Source organism: Asterias amurensis, chromosome 1 (assembly GCF_032118995.1).
Source record: "Asterias amurensis chromosome 1, ASM3211899v1".
In the NCBI taxonomy this organism is placed as follows: Eukaryota; Metazoa; Echinodermata; class Asteroidea; order Forcipulatida; family Asteriidae; genus Asterias; species Asterias amurensis.
In genome coordinates, this window is record NC_092648.1 from 12,749,096 (window position 1) to 12,760,519 (window position 11,424).

General features: G+C 34.8%; 1 long non-coding RNA gene across 1 annotated transcript; it reads right to left on the bottom strand.

Annotated features, from left to right (window-relative positions):
* Positions 1 to 3,496: 3,496 nt before the first annotated feature.
* LOC139946018 (uncharacterized) lies at positions 3,497 to 10,811 on the bottom strand. Its single transcript, XR_011787199.1, has 4 exons — positions 10,614 to 10,811; positions 10,029 to 10,234; positions 9,219 to 9,443; positions 3,497 to 8,631 (listed from the first exon to the last, which is right to left on the bottom strand). It is a non-coding gene; the product is annotated as an uncharacterized lncRNA (long non-coding RNA).
* Positions 10,812 to 11,424: the final 613 nt, after the last annotated feature.

The following is an 11,424-nucleotide window of genomic DNA, read 5'->3' on the forward strand; positions in this document are numbered from 1 at the left end:
GTGTTAAAATTGATTAAACCACTGAAACATTGACAACCCACATCGACTTTGCTGATGAATTCTAACACTTTGCACTACACGTTTTTTGTTTCTCCAATTTCTTCAAAGTTCAATGCAGGTGTTTAGAGTAAATTCACAGGGCGCACATATTTTTCTAGATTTGACGACATGAAGTACTGTACATGTCATGTATATGTGGAGACAATTTAAAGGCCCCCTGAACATGCTGTACTGACGTAAAATTTCCCAATGCCTTATACTTTCTATATCCCCTCATTATGTATCAACACTAATTTACATCCATACTCTAAATATAATTTTGTTCTTTTTCAGAGTTCGTGGAATCTGAATGTTTCCCTTTCATCAGAAGTGTATGCTGCCTCTTCCTGCATCTCAGCAGTCTTTCCAGCCACAACAGCAGTCACTGAGGTACAAGCCTCAACCGTTCTGTAAGGCAACCAAAATGTTTATTTCTATTACTAGCTGTAGGGCCATAATAATTTATACCAACACATTAATTTTGCCCGAATTTCTCTCATACTTTTTTTTTTCTCCTAAGACCCACATTATTTATGACTTCTTCTTTTTTGTGGGGCCTCCGAAGAATCCGTAAATTTCTATTAAAAACTTTCATTTAGATGAGCCCTTCTCCTCGATGAAATGTTCATACTTTTCCCTCAAGAGCCAAACATCATGTCTGTATTACAGGCTAAGCATAGTCAATTCGATACTAAACTACCCTTGAGGTCATTACCTAATAATTTTATTGTGAATGAGCATTTTTTGAGTTTTACAACTGATTCTAATTCACCAAAAGGAACGATTACACTGTATTTCTGTACTCTTGCAAACATGGAATTACTGTTCATGAATAATATGTAACTCTACCCCCCCCCCCCCCAAAGATGATGTTGAAAAAAAAAGCTTTATAATTTTGAATGTATCCTATTAAATAGGTGTACTTGGTAGTAACTCAAAAAATTAATTACCATGAAAACGTTAGAGCACTGGTTATGTTGATGTAAAACAATGTTGTTGGAAAAACACCCTTTAAAGTAAAATGTAGTAAAATGTATAGTTTTAGAGAAAGGCTTCAGGCATGAAGCCTTTCTCATGCATATGAAAGCACACAATTTTATGCATGGAATGTAGGTTTCCTTTCATATTTTGTTTTCAACTTTGATGACCATTTGAGCCAAAACTTTCACTGGTTTGTGATTTATGCATTTATTGAGGCACACCAAGTAAGGAGACTAGTGTTTGATAATTACCAAAAGTATCCCCAATCTGTATTATTTTCTAAAAGTTACTTTTAATTAGTTCATCAACACCTAGAAGGGGAATAGGGGATTATCAAAGCCATTCATAGAACCAATAATTTTCCAAATATAAGAATTCATCAGAAAATAATAAGCAAACCAGACTAGATTGTTTATTTGAATTTTCAAGACTTTATTTGAACAAACTCATGTTTTCCAAAGAAAGAAAACAATAACATCAGTTAGTGCATCCACACTGTTAGACATAAACCCCCACCCACCCCTTCTTCAAGAACTTGATTATGACTAAGATGTATGTTACGTTTCCGAAATGTTTTAATTAAAACAAATTTTGTTTTTGGGGTGCTTTTGCACTCCTATTGCTTCCTTACTATTCATTTTGATAGTTGCTTAAATTGATGGTTAGAAATGTGCCAGTTGATGTAAAATTATTTCAAAATGTCTTCTTTTTTTATGCACTTGTCAAGTGCCACAATTCAAAAATTGTATTTGTAAAATCAAATACAGCTTTCAATTCATACTTGTATTTATTAAAAGTATTGAAAATGTGTAGAGTTTCAAAATTCAACTTAAACCCCCAAACCAGTTAAGAATTTATCCGAGAAGAAACATCAGCTGGCAAATGACAACCATAGCTAAGAAATATAAATGATCAACCAAGGAAGAAATGTAACCTGTTTTTTTTTAAAGGAGTCCACATGGCTAACAAAAAAACTAGTCTCATGAAAACATAAATTAACTATTTGGTTTCCACAAACTTGTAAAATAATTGTTTGTGCTTTTTCAGAATATTTACAGAATCAAAGCATTTTTTTCATTTTTTTTTTCAAACAAATCTAATTATATTTGACTCCTTTATGGTTTACAGGTTGCATTTCTTACTTATAAAGAAGGTACAACATTGGTATTCATATACTGCATATAGTGCACAAATTTGGACACAAAAAACATTATCTAAAACTTGCAGCGTTTCAAAAACAAATTCTTTATTTATTGTTTCTCTCAAGACAGTTTTTACATCAGGTGGACATTTAGATGAATGTTTACTTGCATGCTTACCAAAATTTAAGGTAATGCATGTTCACTAAATTCTCGCATTAAACTTATAAGTTGAATTCACAATAGCGTTACTACCAATGTTGTATCTTCTGTGAAGGCCGCATCTTATAGCTTGTTCTGTGACTTTATAATCTCAATCTTGGAAAGTTTTTGAAGTCCACAAAGGGACACAGAGAGTCAAAAATTACAAAGTGTTTTTGTCAAAAAATGACGAAGTCCAAAAAAAAGACTAAGTACAAACATTGACTATGAGTTTCTGCTCAAAAAATTACTAAGTACAAACAATGGCTAGTGTTTTTGGTCAAAAAATGACTAAGTCCACAAAAGGACACAGAAAGTCAATAATTACTAAGTGTTTTTGTCAAAAAAATGACTAAGTCCAAAAAAAGACTAAGTACAAACATTGACTATGAGTTTCTGCTCAAAAAATTACTAAGTACAAACAATGGCTAGTGTTTTTGGTCAAAAAATGACTAAGTCCACAAAAGGACACAGAAAGTCAATAATTACTAAGTGTTTTTGTCAAAAAAATGACTAAGTCCAAAAAAAGACTAAGTACAAACATTGACTATGAGTTTCTGCTCAAAAAATTACTAAGTACAAACAATGGCTAGTGTTTTGGTCAAAAAATGACTAAGTCCACAATGGAACTCCATTTATTGTTATTTAAAGTCACAACAAGCTATAAGACGATACCTTTAATAAGGGGCTGCATTCCATTTTGATGTACCTAGCAATATAATCTTATGGTAATTTGAATTTGACGCCTGGTATAAGTGTCATGTGCAAATTTCTAGTTGATTACATTGTTGGTGTACATTACTATGGGATACAGTCTCTTCTGCACCCCTATAGGGGGTGCTCTTGGTTGATCATGATTTTAATAATAGGGGGGGTAGGGCCAAACTTTTTACGGAGTTAATTTCGAACCGTACAACGGCACGAGAAATTTTTTTGGCTGACTTAGTCTATATAAAAAAGGCAATTTTTAAGGGATTTTTTTGATTTTTTTAAGCACCACTGAACTGTAGAAGCAGCAGAGTTGCGCAAACGTGTGTGCCAGTTGGTGTGGCCAACTACTATCTAGAAAGTGAAGCGACTTAATGATCTAAGTATTAATGGAGGGAAAGCATTTTATTAAGTTAAATCAAGTTAATGTTTCATTGATAGTCTGTTTTACCAAAGTCCTGCCTTACATGATTGACAAACTAAAAAGATTGATTTTTTTTAAAGTCCGAAGCCAAAAACAAACTAAAGATTTTTTTTAAAGTCCAAAACATAAGTCGAAAGGATTCTGTTGCCCGTTAAAATGTTTGATGAATCTGTATCAAGTGTACCATCGGACGTCTCCCCCTGTTCGGGCAAACACGTCGCTAAGTTCTTGGAGTCAAGTTTCAAGTTTGAATTTTGGTTGAAGTGTAAAAGGACGTTTCCACTCCGTCACCGATTGAGTCCTGTACCATCAGAATAACGAAGACTTCAACCCAGATGATGATGCGCTGATCAGAGAAACAAGATTCCAACATGGCGGCTGAACTTGAACAATTTTGTTAATTTTTGTGACGAGCACAAAAAACAGAACTAAAATACGCATGTTCTTTTCAATATTAACAGCATACTCAGGAATGTATTGGTTTCACTTGCATTATAAGTACTGCACTTCTTCATAAATTTTGTTTCAAATCAATCATACGTTTTGGATTTGTTAAAATATCGCAACATTTTAACAGCGTGTGTAATAACATGTTCAAACAAAGTCAAATTTCAAAGTCAAATTTCAAAGTCAAAAGTGAGGTTGTATGAAAACATCAGATTTGCATATTCATTGCATTGATTATCATAACAGGAGATATTGTAGATGACATTGGGTTTATGGAGGATAACTAGACCGAGAAAAAATACTCTTAAAAAAAGACCTAACCTATCTCTAAACAAACTCTAAACTGCTAAGTACAACAAAGTTTCAAATCCTACGGAACTACAAATTGCTGATAAAGCCCCAATTAAGTATTGAAAATCTAGGATCAACAACTACTCCTACTGATTAACTTCATGTAAATCTGCAAACCAACCACTGCATGCTAATGATCACGTACCAATTATATATTACAATTTATTGCATAAAAATGAGTCTGACGTCGATGTCGGAAAATTAAGGTTTTATGAGCGACGATAAAATCACTTGGTGTAATTTCCATCTAGAAAGACACCTGTGATTCTGCAAACAGTGCAGGACTAAAGTAACAAAGCGATGTCTTATTTAGAATACCTATTCCTGCTGTTTCTTTTTGGCATAATATTCATAACATAATCAATCTAATAAGCGAACTGAGAAATAACTGAGAAATAATAGTTTTGAAGTTATTTATTTAAAAATTCTACACTAATAATAGACTAGTGTGTATGCTCCTTTTTCCTTAAACTACCTAGCCATGTGACAAATTACTATGTTTGTTCTGAGGTTATTTAACTGAATAAGTCTACACTAATACTGCTAATACGCTAACAACACCTAGTTTGATCCATTGTACATTTTGCTGTTGCACATGTTGAGACATTCTCATGTTTACCATAAAAGAATAAAAACAATTGATGGACATCGCACACAATTTGTTTTGTTTCAAAGAGATCTTAACAAACACAAAATACAATTGTTATACATGTACTGACAAAAACTAGTAGCTTGCATTTTTTCCCAACAGTTCTACGGGTTTAATATCATAAATTTGCCTACTCTTTTTAGAACCTGTCAAAATAATTAATGACCAAGTGTCTTTGTCACTTTAACAGCCTGAATAACTAAGACTTCAACCCTGATGATGATGTGCTGATCAGAGAAACAAGATTCCAACATTGCAGCTGAACTTTACAAATTTTGTGAGTTTTTGTAAAAAAGAGTGTCGTCACCATGTTCAGCTGGAAAAATGTTAACTAGTTGTAAAAATTGTTCACAATTATCAATAATTAACACCCTAAAGGATTGAAAACACCTACTGCAGCTAAATTACTACGTTTATGAAAAATGTATTAAAAAAGCAATGTCTATTTGTCAACATCATTTGTAAATCATTTCCTCAACTGATTGTCGTTAACATACCTACTGTAGAATCTGTCATAGAGCTGACCACTCAAAACCTACAATGAACAACCTAGTTAATTGGTCACTGATATAGACCAATAGTTAACGTCATAGACTGAATAACTAACGTCAACCAGTTCAACAGGGGTTTTAACTAACTCGGAAATCTTAACACTAATCTAACTTACGAAGGAGTGTAATTAAAACCTACTGTGGCTGAGAACTAAACCGGTCACAATAACATAATGCACAACAGCATCTTTCTAAAGCGACAATGTTTCTTCTACAATAAAGCACCCTGTTTACTACCTACACAATCCCAATGTCATCTTTGATATCTCCTTTTGATACAGTCAAAACTTCTTAACACAAGTGAAACCAATGTAAAAGCCTGAGTACCTGATTGAAATGTGAATAGCCATGTTCAGAATCTCAATTCTCCGACCCTCGCACCAACATCTGGGTAGAAGTCTCCGTCATCCGTCGGGTCCAGAGTCTCCCTCAGATCAGAAGAGGATGTCCGGTTGTAGAAAAGGTTGATCAAAAGTAGACTTGTTTACACAGGAACAGTATAGAGAGACGGGTACCAACTTAGGATAACAAAATGATCAGGTAAAAAATGTGAAAAAAAGTGCTATGGTCCTCAGTCCTTGACACTTTCGATACAGGCCCCCAAAGACTTCAACAGGCAACCAAATCCTTTCTTTCTTAGGTTTCGTTTTTTTTGTGGGAGATCGAGAAAGTTGAAATAGTTTGTCAATCATGTAAGGTAGGACACCGGTAAGACAGACTACCAGCGCCACATTAACAAGATTTCACTTAATAAAATGCTTACCCAACCATTAACTCTTGGATCATTAGGTCGCCACACATTCCAGATAGTAGTTAGTCACACCAACCGGCACACACGTTTGCACAACTCTGCTGCTTCTACAGTTCAGTGGTGCTTTCTACAGCATTTAATGAATGGTAATCAATTAATTTAAGATAACATTTTTCAAATTATAAAAACAGCCAAGTACAACATTTACCACCCTTGAGTTGAAATAAAAGTTATATCTGAAATTAGATTTTTTTTTCATCAGCTGATGCCAAAAAAACCTCAATGAAATTTAGAACCGTTAATTATTACTGTCACAGCAATGCAGAGAAGAAAAAACAACATTTTCAAATGAAGTTTGTGACTGTTTCGTAAAAGATATTGTACTTTTAATCAATTTCATTTTGAATTTGGACAGGTGTGCATCACGCTTGTCCAAACATGTTGTGCCTGAAATGAATAAACTTTGTTAAATTGATGACGTACTTGTATGTCATGAAGATTGGTCCCAAGAAGAATACAACTTTAGGATGTCTTTTGGTTGCATTAATTGTCTTGAGTGCGTGCAAGTTGTACTTGGCTTCACAATCATCAAAGTATCAATATATAGAACCAGAAGCACTCCCACAATTTGAGTCACAAGCAAATTTTACAGAATTTTTTGTTTTCCTAAAATTTAAGATATTCCAACTCTGGGAAAATCTAGAAAAGAAGAGTTTTTAAAGCAAGCAAAGTTTTAAAAGTATGAGGGAAAAAACTTGCCAAGAAAATGTTGAGAAAAAAAAAAGAATTTAAAATTCCGTATTTTGGAAAGTAAAGTCAAATGTCTATATGAAAAATGTATGCATTTTGTATGAAGTATTGTGAACTCGTTTCGTGGGAATGTCTCGATAAAATGTATCAAAGACACTGGACACTATTGGTACCTGTCAAAGACTAGTCTTCACAGTTGATGTATCTCAACATATGCATAAACAACAAACCTGTGAAAATTTTAGCTCAATCGGTCGTCGAAGTTGCGAGATATTAATAAAAGAAAAAAAAAACACCTTGGTCACACAAAGTTGTGTGCTTTCAGATGCTTGATTTCAAGACCTCAAATTCTAAATCTGAGGTCTCGAAATCAAATTCGTGGAAAATTACTTCTTTCTCGAAAACTACGTCACTTCAGAGAGAGACGTTTCTCAAAATGTTTTATACTATCAACCTCTCCCGATAACTCGTTATTACCAAGAAAGGTTTTAAGATAATAATTTTGAGTAATTACCAATAGTGTCCACTGCCTTTAAGACAATTTATGTAAAATACACAAATATTATGCCTCGTTCGTTCTTTCAATCGATCAACCCACCCCAGGGGTAAGGGGAGGATCGATCAATAACAACAATTCATGAAGGTAAACAATTAAATTTTAGATACTCGTTTTTTGAAACTAGCTATACAGCATGAGTTATTATACAAATAATGAATGTTTATGAGTGCATTGGTGCGAGTATGTTCATGAGTTGAAAGATGGAATGTTCTATTCAACGAAGCGGAGTCAGGTTGAATGGAACATTCCATCTTTCAACGAATGAACATATTTGCACCCTTGCACGAATGAAAAAAATCATTATTTGTTTTATATATTATCCAAGTAGATCTTTGTCATTTTGATTGACAGATACAACTTTCATAAACAAAGCATAGGCCTACAATTTCTAATTGTGAAATTACACCCGTTTCTTTTGGGTCGGCCTGTTTGACAATATGCGTTCTGTACAGCTGTTTTGGGACACGCAGAAGCCGAATGCTAGTAATGTGCCTTGCAGTAACACTGCTGTGTTACCAAAGACACGCGCACGCGGTGATGTTGTTTGCTCCTCAGCGTACAATAGTACTTTTCGGATGGAACGAAAAATGCACGGTGAGTGACATTAGCATGCAATAGTACTTTTATTTGCCAACACATGACGGACACTCCTCCAATCAAATGGCAAGGATCTGCTTGGGTGTTATATAACACAAACTAATGTAAGCAAACACTGAGAGTTTAAAAACACCTTTACCACAGTTCGGCCATTTCGTCTGGTTCCCGTGTACCGATCAAAACCCGCTCGAAACTCTCAAAGTTTGAAAAAAGGAACCAGACTCAAATTGGATGTCAAGCCTCATTTTGTTTCTTGAGACAATCCTGATGGCACTGTCATTGATAAAGGATCCTTATCTTATTTAAGTACCCATACTGGGATGAAATGCTCGGCCTTCTCATCAGTAAGCAGCTCTCTGGCATCAGGTGGTCATCGTTGTCGATTTCATCTCCTTGTTCCAGTGAGCTCTTGCCTTCAATTCCTCTCAGTGTAGACCGATCCAAAGATGTTGATTCTCTTCAGGAGTACTCAATCTCTTGATGCCTGTAAATAAAAAAAATAAATACAAATTTACTTTTACATTAAAAATGAACCTGTGACCCTAACCATCCTGGGGTCGATTTTACAAAGAGTTAGAAAGATGAAATAAAACAGTAAAAGTTTCAGCAAAATAGGTCTATTGGTTCTACATGCTGAGAAAACAGAGAGAAACAAACCCTGTCACAGTAGCAATGAATCCATCCCAGGTAAAGGTTTCGATACATCAACTAATTAGGTTTGGGTTTTTCCATACATTAAAAAAAAAATGGCCAGGGGTTTCCTTACGGGTGGCGAACCCTTTGTCACTGATTTTTGCTCCTCTGTTCTCACAGGTAAAATATAAAACCTCTGAAATAAAAAGAATCTATCTGTATATCAAAATATTTGGGGGGCGTACGTTTTTTTTCAAAATTTACCAAATGTCAACTTTTAATTTGAAGTGGCGCAATTTTCAATCAAACACAGTTCAAAAATTGGCCAGGGGTTTCCTTCCGGGTTGGCAAACCCTTTGTCACTGAATTTTTGCTCTTCTGTTTTCAGAGTTAAAAATATAAAACTAAATATTTGCAGGCTTGTTTTTCAAAACTTACCAAAATAATGATAAATCACCCAATATGAAGTGGCGCATTTTTCAATTTATAAACAAATTTGAAAAATCAGCCTCCTCATCAGTAAGACATCTGTCTGGCATCAGGTGGTCGTCGTCGGTGGTGATTTCATCGCCTTGTTCCGGTGAGCTCTTGCCTTGAGTTCCTCTCAGTGTAGACCGATCCAAAGATGTTGATTCTCTTCAGGAGTACTCAATCTCTTGATGCCTGTAAATAAAAAAAATAAATACAAATTTACTTTTACATTAAAAATGAACCTGTGACCCTAACCATCCTGGGGTCGATTTCACAAAGAGTTAGAAAGATGAAATAAAACAGTGAAAGTTTCAGCAAAATAGGTCTATTGGTTCTACATGCTGAGAAAACAGAGAGAAACAAACCCTGTCACAGTAGCAATGAATTCATCCGAGGCAAAGTTTTCGATACATTAAACAATTAGGTTTGGGTTTTCCCAAACATTAAAAAAAAAATGGCCAGGGGTTTCCTTACGGGTGGCGAACCCTTTGTCACTGATTTTTGCTCCTCTGTTTTCACAGGTAAAATATAAAACCTCTGAAATAAAACGAACCTATTTGTATATCAAAATATTTGGGGGCGTACGTTATTTTTCAAAATTTACCAAATGTCAACTTTTAATTTGAAGTGGCGCAATTTTCAATCAAACACAGTTAAAAAATTGGCCAGGGGTTTCCTTGCGGGTGGTGAACCCTTTGTCACTGAATCTTTGCTCTTCTGTTTTCAGAGTTAAAAATATAAAACCAAGTATTTGGGGGCTTGTTTTTTTAAATTTACCTTATATGAAGTGGCGCATTTTTCAATTTATAAACAAAGTTGAAAAATCAGCCTCCTCATCAGTAAGACATCTGTCTGGCATCAGGTGGTCGTCGTCGGTGGTGATTTCATCTCCTTGTTCCAGTGAGCTCTTGCCTCGAGTTCCTCTCAGTGTAGACCGATCCAAAGATGTTGATTCTCTTCAGGAGTACTCAATCTCTTGATTACTGTCAATCAAAAAAATAAATAAAAATTTACTTTTATATTAAAAATGAACCTTTGACCCCAACCATCCTGGGGTCCTTTTCACAAAGAGTTAGAAAGATTAAATAAAACAGTAAAAGTTTCAGCAAAATAGGTCTATTGGTTCTACATGCTGAGAAAACAGAGAGAAACAAACCCTGTCACAGTAGCAATGAATCCATCCGAGGTAAAGGTTTCGATACATCAACCAATTAGGTTTGGGTTTTTCCAAACATTAAAAAAAAAATGGCCAGGGGTTTCCTTACGGGTGGCGAACCCTTTGTCACTGAATCTTTGCTCTTCTCTTTTCAGAGTTAAAAATATAAAACCAAGTATTTGGGGGCTTGCTTTTTTTAAATTTACCTTATATGAAGTGGCGCATTTTTCAATTTATAAACAAAGTTGAAAAATCAGCCTCCTCATCAGTAAGACATCTGTCTGGCATCAGGTGGTCGTCGTCGGTGGTGATTTCATCTCCTTGTTCCAGTGAGCTCTTGCCTCGAGTTCCTCTCAGTGTAGACCGATCCAAAGATGTTGATTCTCTTCAGGAGTACTCAATCTCTTGATTCCTGTCAATCAAAAAAATTAATAAAAATTTACTTTTATATTAAAAATGAACCTTTGACCCCAACCATCCTGGGGTCCTTTTCACAAAGAGTTAGAAAGATTAAATAAAACAGTGAAAGTTTCAGCAAAATAGGTCTACTGGTTCTACTTGCTGAGAAAACAGAAAGAAGCAAACCCTGTCACACTAGCAATGAATCCATCAGAGGTAAAGATTGTTTCATCAGCAAATTGTCGTTTTTCCCTTATATTAAAAAAAAAATTGGCCAGGGGTTTCCTTACGGGTGGCGAACCCTTTGTCACTGATTTTTGCTCCTCTGTTGTCACAGGTAAATGATAAAACCTATGAAATAAAACGAACCTATTTGTATTTCAAAATATTTGAAGGGCGTCCGTTATTTTTCAAAATTTACTCAATGTCTGCTTTTTAATTTGAAGTGACTTAATTTTCCATAAAACAGTTTAAAAATTTGCCAGGGGTTTCCTTACGGTTGGCGAACTCTTTGTCACTGAATTTTTGCTCTACTGATTTCAGAGTTTACAATATAAAACAAAATATTTGGGGGCTTGTTCAAAACTTACTAAATGATAAATCAACTAATATGAAGTG